The sequence below is a fragment of the Lonchura striata genome, chromosome 1, assembly GCF_046129695.1.
Source record: "Lonchura striata isolate bLonStr1 chromosome 1, bLonStr1.mat, whole genome shotgun sequence".
NCBI classification, from domain to species: domain Eukaryota; kingdom Metazoa; phylum Chordata; class Aves; order Passeriformes; family Estrildidae; genus Lonchura; species Lonchura striata.
This window is the reverse complement of record NC_134603.1, coordinates 118,623,674-118,642,386: the sequence shown is the minus strand read 5'-3', so window position 1 is coordinate 118,642,386 and position 18,713 is coordinate 118,623,674. Positions and strand designations below refer to the sequence as shown.

Sequence of the window (18,713 nt, the reverse complement as noted above, 5' to 3'; positions counted from 1 at the left end):
AATAAAGAACACCAAGAATTAAGCCTGAAATAGCCTTCAGATTAAGAAAGAAGTGTCACAAAGCAAACCCTTCACGTATTTACCTACACAGGAGTCCTGTGCTGCACTTAGCTTTTTGATCTCAAATGAAGTCCTTGTCTCTCCAGTGTGCAGGTGCTGATCTCCTTGAAGGAAGGCAGGGTAAAGCACATACTCAGTTTGTTGGTCTTCTTTCACCTGACTTCATACAGCCTCCTAACATTTCATCTTTCTGGTCTTCCTTAAGAGTCAGGAAATATAAGAAATCAGAGGGTGTTTCTAAGCAGTTTAGATGCCAAATTAAGAGTTGAATGGTAATAATATGTGATTCAATTCCAGTGAGTCTCTCTGTGTCCTAACAATCTCAAGATTACCCAAAAGATTGCAATTCCTTAGAGCTGTGTGTATCGCAAAATCAGAAACTTCAGATGAAAATCAGGTATTCGCAAAGTCTTAGACAGAAAGCATTGCCAAGTGTCTTGGCTTTCCAAATTAAAGCATTTAAAAAACAATTTCACCAATACAGAGGAAAATTTAGCAGGAATCTATTGATTAGAAAACATCAGAATTAGTAGTATTTAATTCAGGGGGTTTATGTGATAATGTTTTTTGTTAAAATCAAGCACATTGTTAAAGATGTCAGAAAATTACTGAAAGGGACTTCAACAAGTTAAAAACACCCTTTCATGCTGCCAAGAGAACTGGGAACAGTTTTGGAGGGGCATTCTGATCTGCTTTCCTGTATGGGAATATTTTCCCAAAACAAGGTCAATGGCAGATTCCCCCTTTAGGGCTTCAGTCTGCTAACAATCATCAGTCCCCAACCATTTTCATGAATCCTGATTTGCAAATAGAAACCTGAAGATTTTTTTTCACATCTATCCCTGCAGCTGGTTGCATGGGATTTTCCTATCAGTAGAAAGGTGCATTGCAGACTATGTGCAAATGCTCTCTCACTCCTCTGTGCTGCTACGACAAGGCAGTGTGCTGGTAAGGAAATCTGGGCTCATTAGTCTTGCCAATACTCTGCACCATGTCATGCACTGTGCATTAGGAGCTACAGGCACCCAGACTGTCTCAGCCCATCAGTTACAGAAGTTACAGGAGCCTTTCCCATCTTGCTGGTAATAAAGGCATGAAGTCTGCCACTATCACAATTGTCTTCAGAAGAAGAAAAGCAGCAAGTGCTAATTAAAGGAGGTGCCACAGTAGGCTGTACATTAAACATCATTCAGAATGAACACTGGAGTGTGAAGGATGGAAAGCCTGCTTCCTTTGTTCAAGACACAGAGATGAAAGTTAAACACTGAATGACCTCTCTGAAACAGTACGATCTGCATCTATTTTCACAATTTCTGTATAGTAATGAAACATCCTTAAGCCAGGAATTAAGAAAATAATTGTAGCGTTCAACAGGCTTTTAGCATTTCAGCAAGTTTAAAGTTTGTTCTTTCAATGCAGGATCAGCTCCAGTCCAGCATTGGATTTCCTTCTTCTGTCCATACAGACTCGCTGCTGTAATTTGTGAGCAGGATTTGCATAAGTGCAGGGTGAAGTAGTGAAGGACAGCAATGATCAAAAGGTGTTTCATTTATAGGGGTTTATATAAATTATGGTATACTAGAGGCTACCTATTAGGACTACTATATCATGTCTCACCTGAGACAAAGTGAGCACCTCACCAGTTGTGACAGAGATCTGTCATCTGATGCATCTCTCCTGCATACCCAGTCCCATTTATGTCAGCTTCAAACACCACACCTACCCTAGGCAACATCTTGTATTGCTCATCTCTTCCTTTCTTTTGAGTGTTTTTCCCAGTACAGGGTTCTATTACTGTAGACACAACTGTCAGTGTCCTGCTAGACCCACAACCAATGCTGGCTCTTCTTCACAGCTAACTTATGTCCATTTCATGAAAACTGTTCCCGTGGTCTTCCCAATCACCTTTGCACAAGACTAAGCAGCTGTTCTTTGCTAAAACTTTACTTAGAACTCAAACTTCCCATGCCTTTGGTATTTCTTGATACTCCTGTCTAGACTGTCTCCTGTCATTACTTTCTCTCCTACAGTACTAAACTGGAGCAGGTGCTGCACCTGGGACCTCAGCAGGACAAAGTCATTATGCACATATTTTGCAGTCATTACTTAGGACAATTTACACATTAACTACTCCAGATGATTCTCCCTGAAGTAAGTCTGCTTTCAGTTTATATTAAATTATGCAGCAATCAGACTGGAAGAGAAATTTATGAATCCATTTATGTAGCTCACCTGGAGTAGGCGCTCTGTCTAGAGTTTTCAGGTGACATTTTTCCAAATTATTATCATCAGCATATGCACACATGCAAATGTACACATTCCCCCATTTCAGACCTGATGTCTACATCCATCCTGCATAAGATTGTTAAACTTTGAACAGTTCTGCACTTTACTGAGAACTACCAAAGACAGAAAATGTCAGTGAGCATTTCTGAAAACAAAACATGGCTTTGTAAGATAATCTTTTTCAGCTATCTGGGAGCAATCTAGATTTATTTTATTACTGTAATGGACATTTTTATTATTGTAATAGAGTAGATGTCATTATTGTTCACCAAACAATATATTTAAATTAAATTTTAAATGTTATTTTATGGGACTAATCAACACATCACAGCATCAATTTTCATTCACAGTGCAGAAAAGGTCAGTATGCAAATTGCAGTATGCTAAAAATGGATCTGTTCTGAGTAATGCCCAATCAAGTTAGTGAAACTACATCCTGAAGACAAAGTTTGGCTTTTTGTTTTACCTCTGATATTTTGAATCTGTTCTACAGACTAATGCGGGATTCAAAATGTCAGGGAGAAAAATGAGAAATTAAGCAATGTAGAAATAACATTTTCTGTCATCATGTAGAGTCTATTTATATAGTAGAAATCTTTGCATTGCTTTTTCTGTGAAAAAACACATTTGATTATCCATTGGGTTTTCTGCTTTTAATTTTAATATTTTCCTATTTTAATTTGTGTTAATTGTAAAATTACTTATTACTTATATATATATATTAGATGAACCTTAAAACAACCTTAGCATCATTTTTTCTCTTTTTTTTTTTTTTTTTAATCAGGGAAGGAACAATAAAAATCATTTAAGCTGCTTGAATACACCTATATGATTTTGAAGAGCAGCCTGGTCAGTGTAATCTCAAGCATTTTATAGGTGACAAAGAATTTTGTAATTTTTTTTTGTCAGAAATTGTGAAATTTTAACATTATATAAAACCATAAGTAAAATGATCTAAAGACCAATGACTTTCATGAATGCATGATTAGAATATTTTTCTTCTCTTTAATATCTGAGATCTTCAGATAGATGGGGAGGGAAAAGAAGAAATCATGAAGTGCAGTATGTGTCCCATACTTCATGTGCAAGTTTGTAACCAAGAGAAAAATTGAAATATGTACAAAATATGTAGCAGGTTTTGTACCTGGAAAATACCTAGCAAAGTGGTTAATTTTGCATATTTATGGCCATGATACTGGTGCTTTGTGCCTACGAGACATAAGTTTTGGTGGGTAAAATTTCTTTGGAATAAATAGAGGATTTGATAGGTACAGCAGTTATATGTACATACATCTGAATCCACACATTCAAAAAGTCCTCTGGGACTAACCCATTCCGGAATAAAACATTATGGAAGACAGGCTTGTTACAGCAAAGTCCCCAGATGAACTATCTTTATTTATTAAGGATGGCTTCTGTTCAGCATAAAGCTGTTTACATTCATAATTTTTCTCAGCTTGCAATTTCATCCAGGCTTCACTCCTTTTAATTTTCAGATATGCTCTTGGTGTTTTCCTTTCTTAATTACCAGCAAGAAATTGTTAGATGCTTCTATCAAAGTGTTACAACATTGGTAGGCATTAGTGTATCTACACTTGTTTTAGATCAGGTCAGAAAAAGATGCATCAGAGGATGTAAAATATTGTGCTATTTTATACATCTTTTAACACTAGAGACATGAAAATCTGACAGGTCAGAACAAAGACCATGTTACTTGGATCCAGTTCTAAGTAGTGTGAAAATGGAGAAAATGACATTTTTCTCTGTCCACTTCCTAAAAATTCCCAATGTTTGCTTTTGACATAAGGTGGACATTCAACTGTTACCTTTATAAAAAAATCTATTAGACACCAGTACTTTTTTCCTAAGTGGCTCTAAGTCCACTATGATTTCAATTATTCTCCTTTTAAAAATATTAACATTTATTGTGACTGAATTCCCTCTGCCATTGTATTGCTCAGTCACACTCAATACTGTCAAATCCTTGTACAATTCTTCCCAGTTGACTCAAACACCACCATCAGGCTTTAGTACTTCAATATTAACCCCTTTTTCCTTTTGTTGGATTGATGCCTAATAGGGTTCCCCACAATGATTTACTCCCTATTGCTTCCTAACTTCTAACCTGCTATTAATTCACTACAAGAGTTTCCCTTTCAGTGCACAGGAGCTTTAATTCTTTATAAGCCTTCAGGAAAGAACCCTACTAATAACTTCTGGAGATTCAAGTAGATTATAACTGGATCATATTTTTTATGCAAATCATTGCGTCCCCTGAAGAATTGGGTAGACCTGTGAATTTTGACCTCTTCCTGTTAAGTCAGGCTGTTTAGCCTGCATGATGAACAACACAATCCTCAATTATAATTGACTCCCTGATCCCATTCATTTCATGCCGAAGCACTAAACTGTAGCTGTGGTTTGAGAGTACCCATCCTGATCAGCTCTCTACGCACATGTGACAGTCCAGCTACCAGAAAATTAAAAGTTCTGAATTATGGAAATTGTTTTTACAAGACTATTATTAACCATATCCAATTTTTATTTTCTTTTTTTTTTTTTTATCCAATGCAACAAAAATGAATGGAGTTGTGGGAGAGAGGAGCAAGCTCTTGAAAAGGAAAAGGTGGCTTTCCTAGAGTTCATTGCTAAGGAAAGCAACAAGCCAAATACCAGTGGGGTAGTCCAAACAGAGGGCTTCCTAGCTCAGAAGAGACCTTAAAATTTCAGGGGACAGAGGAGAAAGAAGTCTCTAATGGAAATCTCTAAGGAAACAGGTGATTTCACTTGGTGCTCCAGCGTAATAACAAAGCAATATTGTCACAGTGTACCTGACCCTGGAACAGTAGGTATGAGCTGATGATCTAATATTGAGCTTTTACTGCCATGTCCAAAGAATTTTGGCTGTCTGGTAAAGTGGAAGCAGACATAGGCCAAAGTACAGTTATTCACACCCAGTTTTATGGTTTGTTTTTTCTCGTGTTATGACATAAGACACAAAAAACACAGCACAAAGGTTTCTGTCTGAACTGACAAATGTAGGATTCCTAACATTGAAGAAAAATCCATGGTGATATTACCATAAGTATTACAGTGCTTATCTTTTGACATAGCTATTCAAATATAGATACAGGTATATGTACACACAGAAAAAAAAAAGAATAAACTTATGGTTCACTCTAGATAACAACTACAAAAAATGAAAATGGCTCACTTTCAACATCCTATATGGAACTATGATATTATTTTAAGTGGTTAATTTGTTACAGATTCATATTCATACAGATAAATTATAAAAAAAAATATGCTAGTGCTGCTAGTGCTGTATTCTTTTTCTGGTTTTGTAACTATCATTTTACAATATAATTCTTATGGCTCAGTCTGGGTAAAAACACTTGAAGGCAGGCATATAAAAGCCACAGCCACCTTTCCTAAAGATGTTTTCCAAGCAAAATCCAGGTTCCTGTTCCCTGGATTCTAATGTTGGCAGGCAGTTACTTTTCCTGTAAGAGGCTGAGCAAGATCCCAAATTTGAAAAAATAACAAGCTCTAAGAATATTCAGGTCTAGAAATGCATGTTCCACAAGAACTTTGAACTAACTTTCAACTGTATATATATTTTTAAAGAAAGTAAAAGCAAGGTGTGTGCAAATCAAAGTACAAAATTGGAAGTAGAGAGGGAAGGGAAAAGCTTCTTCAAATTAAACAGTTATGCACTACGAATTTTGCACAGATGCCAGATATAGGTAGGTTAGAAAACAAAAGAACATGAAAGAGTTGAAAAGTGAAACAATATAGGTTTAAAAAGCCAAGATTAATCATCTCACTTTCCTTTGAAAAAGAGCATTCCAAAAAGGCATCACCAAAATACAAGGAAGATGCCACAACAAAAAGAATTATTATGTACCAACAAATACTTAGTGTTTGAAGAGACATCACAAAAACTGCATCACAGGCTTGAAATAGATATTTAATTCCACAATCTGTGTTTAAATGTATACAAAGAAAAGTGTCTAGATGTAATTTTCTCTGTTTAACTCACAAAAAATAGGCATTTGCTTTGTATTTCTTTTTCTGTGGTAACAAATCCAGAAGAAATAGGGTTATGCTTTTTTTGTACATCAATGCATACCTTTGTTACATTAACCTGAAAGAATTTTTTATCCTAGATGTTTGAGCTGCATACAAAAATATCAGAGGCAAATAGCATAGATAAAAATGAACCTGGTTTAGAAACAGAATTTCTGCCATGATGTATCACAAGAAGAGTTAACTTTTTACTTTCCAAATAAAAAAAAAAATAAATGCTGAAACATTCTTTGAAATGTTAATATTTAATTCTTTAATAGCATCCTCAGAGACTTTCCAACTCTCACCTAATTTGAGGGTAATAGGTTACAGCAATTTTTATTGCTGCACTGGACATAATTCTTTTTTTGTGTGCTTTTATGTTATGCCAAAATTGCCTGACTGCATATGAGTAAGTTTAGGTAGAGGGAGGGAGTTGGTTTGTTGGTTTGGTATTTTTTTAAGAATGTGTACACATTTGATGGAATACTTTTGCTTTCTGCATTGGTTTTTAACAAGCAACATTTCTGACCATGCACCATCTCACTATTGTTTCTCTCTGTACCCGCTGCATCTCCTCTGCACTATTTCCTAATTTTATTTTTTTTGCTGTAAATCACAATGTGTTTGGTATGCAAACCTTTCACAGAACTAAAAATAAATTAATGAAATGTCCTTCACAGCCCATCGCAGAGCTCAGATCTGCATGTGAGAAGGCAGCAGTGATCTGACCCTGGCTGGGCTCTGCGTTTGCCTCTCCCTGCCCTGCTCTGGCAGAGGAGAGTTCAGCAGAGAACTGCTGGCTTCTTTCAAAAAACTCTCTAAGTGCCACATCTTGAAAAGCATAAAAAGGAAACTTATGCATTTAGAAGCCCATTTACCAGCTGTAGCAGAGCCTGAAAAGCAGCAGCAGAGAAAAAGCAAAGAGAGGACTCACCAAGATACATCCTGATGTCGGGGGAAGAGTTGTGGTAGCAACCGTCAATAGTTTCTGCTTCTCTCCTCTTTTCCTTTCTTAGTCCCCCCACTCCTAATTTCCCCATTTAAGGGAGAAAATAACAAGGCAGAAGAAGCCAAGAGACTTTCATGACATAAACAATAAGGCCTTCCTGTGCCAATATTTCCTTTAAAAACACTTGCCAATAAAGCTCCTGGAGGCCAGCAAGAGAAAGAAACGCCGAAACAGCCATGACATGAACTTGGCATATTTTCTGACTCACTCACTTCCCTTGAGACAATTCCTCCAAGAGAATGTTGAAGGATAATGGGAAAAGAAAATTTCTTCCAGCAAAAAGGACTTCAGCTGTCCGTGCATACAAGAAAACTGCCAATTAACTTTATTTCTGTTTACCTACAGCCTTGCTCACACAGCCACCTCCACTGACATGTTTCCTGACTCACACTCATGTTTGTACATTCATCTTGAAAGCCTGGTGTCTGGGACAGACAATGAGATTTAAAAGAAAACAAAACTGAGAATCCTCGACTCCAAATAATTTCTGAGCAGCAGAGAGAATGATCAATAAATGATAAAGGGTAGCCAAATACTTGGATGCTTCACATATTAAATCCATATTTCCCTTTTCTTTATCCCTGCTATTTATACTTCTTTCATAATTTCTCAGAGCCAGACGCACTACTCAATAAAACACTAAGAATGCTCATATTCCTTCAGATATCTGTAATGAAAGATTGTCAAGATTATTGTGTCTCATCAACCTGTCTCATTTTGAGTAATACCCTGTTTTCAAAAATAAATGGCATGTTAAGAACCAGAAATTAAAATCTCCTTGGAAATCAGCATCTTACACGCACAAACATGCTTTCACTCCCTCAATCACTCATTCCTGGGGTGCAGCTGGCCCCTGCCTGTGTCTCATGGGCAGGCACGCAGGGCTTTGGCTGTCTCCTCTCACTCACACCTCCATCTGCACCTCCAGTGCAGGGGACCTTTCCCAAGAGGCTGGAGCTGAGGGGGAGCACAGGCAGGAGACAGACCAGCGCTGTCATGATGGCAGGGGGCAATATGGATTCTCCTCCACCACAGGGTCACAATGGCTCCCATTCTTCCAAGGGCAGGGGCAGGCTGGCAAAACATGTCTCTGGACAGGCTCTGCTCCAGGGTTGCCATCCCACTGCGCTCCCCTCTAATGCCAGACTGGGCAGAAAACCCCCATATCAAGCCAGACCAAGCAGAAATTGTCGTTGCTTTGGGGGGCTGTTTGATTACCAGCCCCAGTATTCAGGTGTGGGGACACCACCTCTTCCTTCCACATGCACCATGCAGGGACGCACTGTCCGCGCCTCTCCAGGGACCTCGCACGCTGTCACTGCGTGAGCTCGTGCTCACTCTGTTTCTAGGAAGGCACAGGGAGCTGCCAAGTGCTCCTCGCTCGGCTAAGGGCTCTCATTGTTGCTGGGGTTTCTTTGGTTTCGCATTCAACTCCTCAGATTAGCATCAGAGTATCACATATCAAAATAACCACTACTGAGGATTTGCTGGCCTGCTCAGGAGAGAGGGTTCACCATACCTGCAGCTGCATAATTGTACCGCAATATAGTCTGATATCATACACCCCTGGTTTCTACTCTCTAATAACCTGCTTGCTGCTTTAGCACTTGGGCTTATGCCAAACTTGCCAAGTCCCCAACTGTCCTCTAAGAGCCCTCCTACCCCTGAAGATGCTCAGCAATCACAGCTAAACCAGCGCCACCAACATTTTTTCTAATTTTAGTAAATTTTGGGGCATTCCTAGCTAGTGTGGCTCTGCTGGTAAAATGTATAAATGGTATAGGATGCTATAATGGATTAGGAGTTATCTACTAGCTCACCCTTACTCCACTATGACTACTGGGCATCCTTCTTAAGTCCCCCACACACCCCCTGTATGATTGTTTTTTCTTATAATCTTTTTATGCCCCCTTACAAAGCTAACATTGGTTTGGTTTTAGGTTTGTTTTCAGCAAAAACCAGAGAATGTATGTATTTTTTTGTAACACCACCGGGGCAAGCCATCTGTGGCTGGCTGGCAAACTCTGAAATTCAGGGCTGGGGCAGAAATATTTAGGAGTCAAAAAAAGCTGACTTGCTCAAGAAATTAAAGCCCTTCTGACAATCTTCCAGAGAGCCCCTGAGGAAAAGGGAGGGAACCAGAGAGAGACTCAAGGAAAATGGATTGGAGCCCAGTGTTAAGATTCACGCCAGAATGGTTCCCAGCCAAGAAGGAAGGTTGGCAAGTAGACAAATACAGGCTTTCATAGGCAGCATTGTAAACAAGACATTAAAAATATTAATCCATTTAGATTTCAAGCACTGAGATGAGATTTACTTAAGAAGCAGAATTATGCTGGTAATGGCTCCTCAAACATTTCAGCTGAATGTCAAAATTTTTGCTCAACTGTATCAAGTGAAAATACAAGGAGCTGTTGACACTACAATATTCAAACATTCAATCATACGGCTGGGCTGGAAAAACAGAGAAAAGCAAAGGAATGCAGAAACTCAAGCTCTCTCAAGAAAAATTGCATTCACAAATTATTTTTACCTTCATTTCTACACCAAAATAATAAATTGAAAGGGTGAAATAATTTTCTAAAACCAAACTTCCGTTCTGAAATTTTTTCAAATCAAACATAAATTACTTCTTCCAAAATACTTTGTTTCCAGGTAGATACAGTCATGTAGAACAGGATGTCTTTCGTGTGAAAGAAAGTTTAAGTAAACTTTGAACACCTAGACTTTAAAAAGCACTTTCTTCTCTCCTGAAGGAATCCGCATGTCTCCCCTTTTCCCTTTAGAAAACATACACTTTTTCTAAATTATTGACTATTTTATTTTGCTTTTTAAATGCACTGGATAAGTAATTTCTCACCAATGCCAACAGATGCTCATGAAAACTGAAGTATAGAAATACACGCTTTTTTGGTGCACGTGGGAAGTGTCATGTCACCTTAAGCCTGTCACCACCAGGAAATTCACAAATCTTCTACAGACTGGTGAGCAGGGCCAAGCATAACTGGGGAGGCCCACAGGGAAGATCGAGTGCCTTGAACAATGAGAAAAATATAAGCTGCAATTACTATATGGGATTCAGTAACTCAGTCAGGAATCAAAAAATTCTTGTATTGGGTTAAACAAAAGACTAGTATTTGTTGAATGAATGAGGTTGATCCTGCACACAAGTCCATGTGCACAGTCTGCTCAAGAGAGGTCTTTTTCACATTAACTTAGGGAAAAGGATAGGATATAAAGCATTCTATCTCTTGCAACCTAGGCTACCATACACCCCTCAGAATTATATTTCTTATAGGGTCTTTAAGAAAAGAAAAAAAGGTTAAAAATAAAAAAAAAAAACTAAAACAAACAAAACCCCAAATAAAACAAACAAACAAAAAACCCAACCAAACCAAAAAGAAAAAAAAACAAAACAAAAAAACCCCCACAACTAAAACAAAACAACAACCAAAAAAAAACCCTCCACCAAGCTCTTTCTTGCTTATATGCATAGCCACTCATAAAATTATCTTAAGATTGCCACAGTATCTGAAATGCTGTGGAAGATCAGAGCAAAAGAAAACCTCAAAACAGAGTTAAACAAGGAACAATGTCATTCTGCTTAAGAGTGAAAAAAATAGATTAAATTTTAAAGAATCTTCAATTTTATAACAGTTTAAACATTTAAATGAAAATTAAAGTAGCAATATATGAATTATAGAAATTCTGTAGCACTCCTATATTATGAATCATACTATGAAATTTGCTTTCTGCAATCTCAATGGAAACAGAATAAAATACTGGCATCTCAGGGATTTTGAAATTATATACAAGCAGCACATTTAATAGTCTCAATTTTAATAAGCTAGCATTCTATCTCAGATGCATATTCTAAAATGTTCTAGCTGATGGTATTCTTATGCAAGCTATTTGCCTATTACATACCACAACTGGTGTAACTTCACCATCCAGGGAAGAATTTCCATCCCATGGAAGGAGAAGCCATTAGGGAAACGCTGCTTGGCAAACAGTAGCTCACACACTGGAGCTGCAACATTATCCCAGCTTTCCTACATATTAGGCATAGGACTGTGTTCAAAGTAAACATGTGGTCATAATTAAATAATAATTATGACTAACATTTGTGTAACACCATTCATCCAAATAGTTCAAAGCATTAGGTAAATCTGTAAACAAAAGGTCTAATCCTGCACCCTTTACTCACATAATGCCATGCATCAAACGGGCTATGTAGATCTTGTCTATGCACAGACCTAATTGCTCTCAATTAACTCCATGTGTCAACACTTATTCCAGTGCATCGTGTTCCTGTTTAGGTTAATTCTCTCACTGCTTACTACAGGTGAATGTACTGTTTCTACACTCTCACTGACTTAATATCACTTCTACGGACACTTTCCTACATGGATCCCACAGAGGTTTTAAAAGATTAATGCAGCCTCACTAGTCCTACACACTTCTAATAGGACAAATATTGCTTTTATAGATGAAAAAGTTCACTTTTTGCTACTACACTTCAGGGACTGACTGTCACATCTGAATTGCAACTGTAAACCCAAGACCTACAGTTGCTATTCTCATACTTTAATCACACAAATAGCCTTCTTCATCCATCATGTTCCAGAGTAAAACCACAGGAAATGGTAAGAACAGGGAAAAATTCTGCAGTTTCTAAAAATAAAATATATTCACAACCAGACATGCTCAAACCACTCATGCATGTGTAGTACAAACGTTGTCTGTCGCAGAGAACCAACATTTCTAACTGCTGAAAAAAATAATCAGGAACAACCTGCTGACAGTTTTGTGTCAGTCTGCCTTGGCAGTCAAGCAACTGGAGAACAAGGAGAGAGATCAGGAATACCTGAGTCAGATTTCATTTTGGCTCTGCTACGGACAGTTACTTAGGTTCTTTGCTTCGGCAGCAGTATCTGCAAGTCAAGCCAAATAATCTCTTTCACTTATGGATATTTTTAAATTCATGAAAATCCCTATGGCTCTTTGAAGACAAATACTATTTACCAGCACCAGCTGTTACTCAGCTTTTAGTATTTTTCATCTTTTATCTTAAATTTTGCATAGAAGAAAGTCACTGCCACAACCCACTCACACCACAATTTAATGTATTTTCCTTCTAATTTTAATTCTCCTTTGCAAGACATATACTCAATTTCTGCTCTTATATGTATTCCATGTAACTTAAGCATAAAACAGAAAATATTTTTTTAGCACCAAACAAAAGCACTGTAAAACATCATTGACTGATGAACTGTCAGTAGAGCTCACACTAGCATGGCAGTAAAATAGGGTTTATTTTTGCTCATTTAATTTTCAGATGAGTTTAGGCACTTCTCCAATGTGTTCATTAAAAAAAAAAAACAAACAAAACAATTAACTCTCTCATCTAAGTAAAATGAAGTTGAACCTGAAAAGAATCTAGTGTCAACAACAGCAATCCCTACTAGAAAAAACAATCCTGAATTGTAGAAGGATTTCTCATTAATTCAGAAAATGCTCCACAGTAATTAGCTAGTAAAGACCCAGTTCTCCTATAGCTATGCACTTAGTTCCATATACAGATAGTGTTTGTCGACCCCATGTGAGTGAAAAGGTGAATATTAATGGTTTAATCCACAATATGTTAACATAGAGCTTTGTTTTAATAAGCAGTGAAAAGGACATGTTTATATTAAACTGCATTGTCTTCACGTGCAAAGCTGGGGATGGAAAAGTTGGCTTTTCCCATCAGTTGTACAAGCAGCATCTATCAGCGGCACAAATGAGCAGCAGGCAGGTGAGTTCTCTCTAGCTGTCCAGCCAAGAAAGCAGTAGAGGTGCTATGCTGTCTCCTGCCAGGACACCCAGAGCAGTGCTTCTGCTCAACAGCACTTCCTCATTTATTTCTGCAGAGCCTAGGACAGGACTGCAGCACTGTGAGCCAAGCAGCCTCTCTCCCTTCCCGTGGATCTGATCTTGACAGCTGTGCAGAGACCGTGGCTAAACAGAGAGCCAAGGCAGAGAAACCAAGAGCAACTCCATTCAAAACTGGGCTGTAGCCTCCTCTATTCCTTATCTGTTGTCCTCCTGGGGTCAAGGCAAAACGAGCCCATAACCCTGCTGGCAAGAGCACCTCTGGCACTGCTCCACATCTTCACTTCCAGCAGGGGCAGCCAGCACAGAGCCCAGACAGGGAAAGGATCCTGAGGGAAAATGAGTGTCATGCTGCTGGGCACCACAGGACTGCCTATAAATACAGAGACTCCCAACACTACCTCTTAGCAATTCCTGCAGAATTTGTTCACAGCTGAAAATCATGCCACGCAGGATACAATTCACTGATGCACCACTAAGCACAGCACTGGAACAATTTGAGCAAGGCTTTGATAGGGGCTTCTTATGGTACTGAATTTCAGCCAGGAGGTCTAAGAAAATATCTGAAGTGAAAATGAGTAGTACATTAAAGGAAAGCACACAGGACAAACAGGCTTGGTAGTTTGGATTTCCAGAGCTGCTTATGTGTGAAAACCAATTATCCAATTTGACACAACGGCAGGCTAGCCCATGCTTTCAATTCCCTTGCAGTAGTGACTGCCATTTGCTTGGAAAACTCTTCTCTTTAATGCTAGAAATGCAAAATCAGCTCTGCCTGAGATACAAGGTATGATAGTCAAAATAGACAGAAAAAGTTGTAGTTAACATTATAGTAGGTTATAAACTGCAGTATCTCAGACTGTTCCTGTTAGGAAAAGCAGCAGCTCCAGAGGCTAATAATCATCTCAGGCATCTTAGCTGAATGCTCATGAGTTACTATTGGCTACAAGGGCATCTAGAGAAGATAAAAAAAGTTCTGGGGCAAAAAGCAAATCAAAACCTTTTCTGAATATAACAAGGACAAATGAAAGTACAATCTTTTATTTCCCCTTAGTTTTTAAAACAGTCACTTCTTGTTGCTGCAACTGACTCTTGGTATCACTTCCATCATTTATTTATCATATGACTCACAAACTCACACACTAGTACTATCCAGGTTTATCATACCACTGTTCTTAAAATTTCATACGGTGCTATTTTAGAGCTCTTGCATCCCAAAAGATGTAATACTCCAAATCTCTGCAAGCACAACATGAACATCCCCATGGTAGATTTTTATGAGATGGAAGTAAATATAACACACAGTAAATATGCATCTAACACCAAAACAGTTCTTCAGACCTGACCAAAGCACTGCTTGCATTTAACACCAAACAGGTAGAAGCTGTTCTTTTAAGAGAGATGACATTTCTGGGTGTAAAACACAGAACAGCTACCATGGAGATTCTTTTATTAGTCGAATTTCACGGGCTCTGATAGATTCTCTCTGAGCTGAATGAAAAATGACTACAAGGATTTCTTCAGGTCTCACATCTGAGCATAGCATGTTCTATACTCTTCTCAAAGTAAACTTGGAAGAAGAATTTTATTCTGGGGTGCAGCAAGAAATCAAGAGAAAAAAAAAATACACCAGCATCCTCAGGAAATCCTGACATCATTAGGGTGCAGCAAAGGCCATTGTCCATAAAGGAGTAGCAATTCTTGGTTATTTGTCTTTGAAATGCTGCATACCATGACACCTCAACCTTCACATTGAAAACTTTCGTGAAGGACAATCTGACCAGCCATTTTCATTGGATGACTATACTTCAATTTGAAGCTAATAAAAAGCTTATCTTCCATTGAGATATCCCTTTCTTTACAAAAAAAATTATGTAATCTGAAAAGGAAGCCTGAAAATTAGTGTAAATTTTAAAATAAAATATAAAATGTGATTTCCTACCTTACACCTTCAACACCTTCTAATAAATGCCATGCAGCGGTGGGAGGGCATTTTCAGAAGGGAGGAAAGTCCTAGGAAACAAAATGCTTTTAGTAGAATTCTGAATGGTTTCATTGAGTATTTTTAGCCTGGCCTCTTCAGAAGCTCTGCAAACATTTGCAAAACTGTAAAACAGAGCCAGGGTTATGTCACTATCTTTGGTACAAATAATTTGTTAGGAACTATTCTGTTCTGGCACAAGGATATATCAAGAGAGGATGCGTGAACTGGCTTGTTTTCTTTTGGATTAATGTTGTTTGTCAACTGAAGGCTGTCTTTATGTGGAAAGAGCAAGGTGCCAAGAAGCACATTTCACCATGCCAAAATTAAAGGGAGGAGCTCAGAAACAGTCTTTTATTACCTAATTAGATTTATCAAATGACACAGATCAACTAACAGGAGATAACTAATAGGAAAAAGGGGTCTAATGAAAAAGTAAGTTATCAGCTGGATGCTCTCCAGAAAACAATTATCTCCCTAGGTAAACAAGTACTACTGTTGGGAGGTAAGGCACAAAATGTAAGGAATGAAGGTTCTTCTCATGATACCAGCCCTTGATGGAGTTGAAATGGGTGAAGAAAGTAGTAGGATAAACTGCACTGAGAAGAAGGGATGACTTCTTATTAAAGAAGCGAGTATCTTCAGATAAAGTTATTCCGACCTGGCCTACACATATCCCACCAGTTGTTTTTTTCATGAAACACAAATCAAGTACAGCCTGCTAGATTAATATCCTTATTCAAAATGAAAATTAGGAATACAGTAAGAACAGCCATGTTCACCTACTCAAGAACAAATTACCAGAATAAGTTTTTTATAGATTACAGGGGAAATGGCAGTTCACAGATCTTATTTTATCTTGACTGTCCCCTAAGACTAGAAAGGATTATCAGAAAAAGAAATACACGATTTTAGATTATATTCCTTATCCACAGTAACCAAATATACCACACATTCTTACATTTCCTTTCCATTATTTTCCAAATTGCATGAACTAAATTAGCCAAACAATTCAAACTCATGTGGCTCCATTCAGATTACATAAACTCTTAAATCCTAATGTAAACCATACTTTCATGTTTCCCATTATTATTTGCTTATCTAGTATATACCTAAAATATGCAAAACTTATCTGATTATTTTAGCTAGAAAAGTAACACCAGGCACACATAACAGCACAAAGACATTTAAGAAGCCTTGATAAAAAAAAAAAAAATCTAAAAATGAGAATTTAATTGATTAAAGACTTATGCCCCCCAGCAGCTTGAAGAGAAGCAACATTGATTTTTATGAACATTCCTTGAGAATTTTAAGTGATGCAATAGGGGAGTTTTATTATACTATTCTTTTTCTTCCTCTTCCCTCTCATCCATCACCAGTTAATTTGAAAACAGACAGGGCAAAGAATTTATGGTAAAATACTTTGTCTCTTGGGATCTGCAGCTCTGTGCAGACCCTTACTGCAGAGCTGTGGGGATCACAGGAGAGTTTCATATCTACTTATTATATGCTTTAGCAAGAACTGCTAGATGCAGAACTATTAAAGGAACATAAAAATCAGTCCTTCTAAATAGAAATACCAACCTCTGCAATCCCAGAACTCAAGAGTGGGCAAGAGATGTTAATGAGGACTTGGCATGTCCTGGACAGAGCTGAGCAAAACTGCTGGGACCCTGCCCGAAAATGCTGAGTCCCAGCTCACACAGCTTGGTGACCCTGCATGAAACTGAGAGCACCTTCAGGGATAGAGGCTTCAGCCTAGACTTGTATCACTGATCCAGACTGTCATGACCCTTTCCAAGGTCATTCCCATCATTCCTGCACATGGAATGGGTATCACCATTCCTCTGCGTGTAAATGGACTTAGTAGGGCATTAGATTTTGGGGACTGTACAGTAAGATAGCCCAAAAAATAAAATAAAAGAGAAAGAGCACATCACAGGAATGCAGATCAGTGAGCTCATGCAGGTACAAATAGAAAGCAGATTTAGTTGAGGAATAAAATAACCAATAAATGAACTTATTTCATCTGCAATCCACCTTTCAAGCGCTGCAAAGAAAAGACTCTAAGATTCATAGCCTTCACAAGATTCCAAGTGACTCCGCAAAGAGTTGGGATTCTCTGCCAAAACCAGCCAGTCTTCACTTTCCTCCAGAGTCAGTCCTTGGCTGGCAAACCCTAACCACTGTGATATCCAGGCCTGCATATGGATGAGGTCACTGACCATGATCAGCACATGAGCATGTGTGTGGCAAATCTCCATACATATGAGAGCCAGCTTTTCCCCTAATGTGTGATCCTTCATTCCCACAGAACAGAGCAGTACCACTGTACCCTCTTTATTTCTCTCCCTGTCCCACTACTGCTGCCTTCTTATTACTTTTTCCATTATTTCCATTTACTCTGGAACTGACTGCAAGGCATGGTGCCATTGTAAAATCCTCCTCAGTTCTACCCACCTTGAATAAAACTGACAGAGGAGGAAAAACTGGACAAATCATGACAGTGAGCATGATGCCTTAGGTTTTAGGTTTTAACTTTTATAGTTTTCAGATTCTGTACTGCTTTAGTGTGTAGTTCTGAGCTTCATATAAGGGATAGGAAGCTGTCTTCACAGAGCAGCTAGACAAAACAATTCATTTTCCAACTTGGGACCAAGGACAATTGATCCAAATTCAAGGTCCAAGAGAATAAACAATGTGGATTGAAGGGAGAAAAACAAGAAGGATGGGACTTCATAACCTAAAGCTATATTGGACAATTAACCCCAAATTGCTAGTGGACTAGAACTTATAAAAGTGAGAGACTTTGTGACCAATCGTCCATTTTGTGACCATTTGGGTTCATCTTTGCTGTGGCCCTGGCTGGGCTCCTGTACTGCCCAAGGTGTATCCATTGAGGCCTTCTAATAAATATCTACTTTATTCTTTAACTCTGTCTAGCTTCTGCTCTAGGTCAGCCTTGACAAGGCATCAGTTCTGGCAGAACCAGAAAAGTAACCACTGCCCCTCTCACCATTAGCACCTGGAGATTCAGCCAGCCACTTTCTTCCAAAAGAACTTGCCTGAACAACAAATTATTATTTCAACTGCATGCTCTTTCTCTCACAAAATGTTTCTAGCAGACTTTGATCGTATGTCCTGTGCAAAGATACTGGATTTACAAAATCTTTGCTTACTTTTTTCTTCTAACCCTTTCCCTCCTGTGCACCTTAAGCAACAAGTATCTATCTATCAGAGAACTAAGCAGCAGAGATTCCTGGACTCGAATTCCTAACTCAAACTTTTTCATGCTGGGCAATGATTTTCTGGATTTAGTTAGGCCACTTAAATTTATACAGTTCTACCTACAACATTGTGAGAAGGCTCCTCCCACAAATGGATGTTTATCCCAGGGTACAGCCAGTGCAACCTCCTGAGATCATCATTTCT

General features: G+C 38.3%; 1 protein-coding gene across 14 annotated transcripts in view; it reads right to left on the bottom strand.

The window, feature by feature from the left end:
• Nucleotides 1-18,713, bottom strand: part of THRB (thyroid hormone receptor beta) — a 168,409-nt gene that overhangs the window by 68,072 nt on the left and 81,624 nt on the right. For 4 of the 14 annotated variants that reach the window (XM_021538085.3, XM_021538084.3, XM_077787105.1 and 1 more), the window contains one exon: nucleotides 15,243-15,313. The exons of 8 other annotated variants lie outside the window; for them this stretch is intronic. The gene's annotated coding sequence lies outside the window, so the exon portion shown is untranslated. Of the gene's footprint in view, nucleotides 1-7,351; nucleotides 7,453-10,286; nucleotides 10,335-15,242; nucleotides 15,314-18,713 lie in introns of those variants that run through there. 2 more of the 14 variants (XM_077787117.1, XM_021538091.3) reach the window with 2 other exon arrangements.